The sequence below is a fragment of the Microcebus murinus genome, chromosome 16 (assembly GCF_040939455.1).
Source record: "Microcebus murinus isolate Inina chromosome 16, M.murinus_Inina_mat1.0, whole genome shotgun sequence".
NCBI classification, from domain to species: domain Eukaryota; kingdom Metazoa; phylum Chordata; class Mammalia; order Primates; family Cheirogaleidae; genus Microcebus; species Microcebus murinus.
This window is the reverse complement of record NC_134119.1, coordinates 12,611,919-12,614,686: the sequence shown is the minus strand read 5'-3', so window position 1 is coordinate 12,614,686 and position 2,768 is coordinate 12,611,919.

Here is a 2,768-nt window from a genome sequence, read left to right as displayed (position 1 = left end):
CCTCACTGGGCCAGTTATCTCTGCCTTCTAGTCCCTTTTTTAAATTAAAGAGATCCATGGTCACCAAATCAAACGCCGTCGAATCCATCTGTTCCTGGCCCACGTCTTCCCAGCGACACCCACAAGTAGTTCTTGAGCTGTTCCTGCACATCCCTTCCAAATCTTGAAAGAGGAAGCTACTCGTGGAGCTTTCAAGGTATGTTGTCATCTAGTATCTGCTAAGCTTGATGAGGAGGTAACTCTTGTACTAGCTACCACATTCCTTCCTGATGCCTTGTGTGGTAAGGCACTATTTTTAATTGCACCATAATTAGTGTTTTTGTCATGTGACCAGCAGATACTATTCCCTGCAGAGCCAAATACTATACTAGGGTTGCATTTTCCTTCTTTTAAAGCTATTGTTTTTCCTCAAGTTAGTAATTTCCTCCTTCTTTTCACTTGCAAAATTTGCTTACAGATAGTTATTTCCAAATCCTTCATCATTTAATCTGCTCCAGTGTTTTACAAGCTGTTTTGATCACAACTTATCATAAGCAATATATTGTACAGTGGAACTTGGCACAGACAGGTGCACACACACACACACGTGACATATATATGAATAAAAGTTTCACAAAACAATATTCCCCTTTGCTATGAGTGACCTTTTGGTGTTTTCTATTCCATCCTGTTTAATGTTTTAAAATGCTGGTTGCACTCACTGAAGTGCTGTTGGTCTGAGACGCTCTGGGCTAGTCCTGCAAGATCTCACTTTCCCTGGGTCCCGGCGGCCCCTGCCCACAGCCCAGCTCCACCCCGCCATGGACAAGCTCCCCAGTGGCTGCCGCCCTCATCGGGAGTCTGCTTAGTGCTCTGCTCTTGAGTTGATCAGCTTTTTGGTGTGTCTCGTGTGTTCTCTCTTCATTAATTTTCTTCTTTTCATGATCCACTTTCAAATTATTTTTAATTGAACAAGACAACATTTTCAGTGATTCTCCAGCATTATATTTTATCTTTTATTTTAAAAAAATTACCATTTCTCCTATAACAGAAAGTACTGGTGGGAAGGAGAAAGTTACAATAGGAATCACACTAGGCAGGAACCAAGAGAGCAGAGAGGAGAACAGCTCTCCCTGTGGCCGCGGCTCTGCAGGGACATGTGGATGAAAAGCCAGGCGTCCGGCTGTGTACGTCCCTGGAGATGTCCGGACGATGGAGCGAAACGTCACCGTGGCTGTAAGCAGAGCTTCTCGCCCTCGGCACTGCCGATGCTCTGGGCAGCACAAGCCTGCCGTGGGGACCATCTTGTGCACTGCAGGAGGTGTGGCAGCGTCCTTGGTCCCTGCCCACCCGACGCCAGGAGCAGCCCCCCCCAGCTGTGACAGCCACAAGTGTCTCCAGACACTTCCGAATGTCCTCTGGGGGCAAAGCTGCCCAGCCGGGAGCCACGGCTCTCACGGTCTGTCCCCTGCGCCTGCGGTTCCGGGCTGCTCCTGGCCTATCGATTACGTGTCAGCTGGAGCTTGAATTGGTCGATGGCATCCTCGAGTCTCCGCGCTGGAGTGCAATTATGTGACAGCGTGACTTGCCATCCTGGTCCCGTGGGAGACTAAAGGCAGAACCGAGCAGGGCAGAGGGCCCAGGGCCTGCCCCCCGGCCTCAGTGTCACTGCCCAGGACGGTCCTCGGCCTCCCTGAGCCGTTACAGACGCCGATGCCACAGAACTGGCTCTGCCCGCACTTCACAGGCTCAGCAGACAATTGATAAAAACTGCGTGTCACTTACAAATTGTTCTTAAAATGGACCATTTCCTACCGCTTGGGGACCTGCTGCCGTTTCTCCTTCAGCATCGACATCTGAGACGCCGTCTCTGGGAAACGGCGACCATCGATGGTGCCGAGACACTTGAGTGGCCAAGAGCGTCCTGGGTTGAAACTCAGGTCACAACGCTGGGTCTGAACTGCAGGGAAGAATTCATTCCAGAGATGGCGAGAGCAATTTCCAACAATGCCGTGACGCCCTTCAGGGTTGGGACAGGCCTCTCTGCCCGCTCTGCCTGGGGTCCCAGCCAGGGAGGCCCACGAGTCTGCTCCGGTGATGAGTCACAAAGCCAGCGGAGGGCTGATCCAGAGGGATCACAAACATGACATGAAACAGGCTGCAACGCTGGCGAGCCAGGGATAGTGGTGGGGCTGTGACATTTATCTGTTCTACCCCCCTCCCCCCCAGAGCTGCTCTGAGTTCACTCCTGACCCCGCTCAGTCCCACATGCCAACTGCCAGCCCTGGACGTGGTTCCCTGGGAGCCACCTGGGGACCCCCGAGCTCACAGTCAGCTTACCTGGAGACACCCAGCACCCTGAATGTGCAGCTCACAGAAGGAGGCCTCGAGCCGAGGTGACGTCTGAGGGTTGTCTACGCTGTTGTCATTCATTTAATTGTCATTCCATCTGAGCAGTCTCATTTTCGGAGAGTAATTCCAAAGCGCTTTCAGGATCTTGATCACCTCAGTGTCGTGTTCTTGGTGGGAGACAGTGGCAGCAGAGGCACCCGCCGTGCTGCTTTTAATTAACTCATCTGATCCTGCAGTAATCTCAGGATCGACACTTGTCCTGGGAGCGAAACGCTCGCTCCTTCCTGTCCCCATGGCCCAGGGCAGGGGGAGCTACAGCAGGGTCTGCCTTGGAGTGGCCCCTGCAGCCGGGTCAGGCTTGTGTCTGCACTTATGGGGACATACGTGTCCTCCCGTGACGGCACTCACGCCCACCCGCTTAGGTTGCGTGTCGGGAG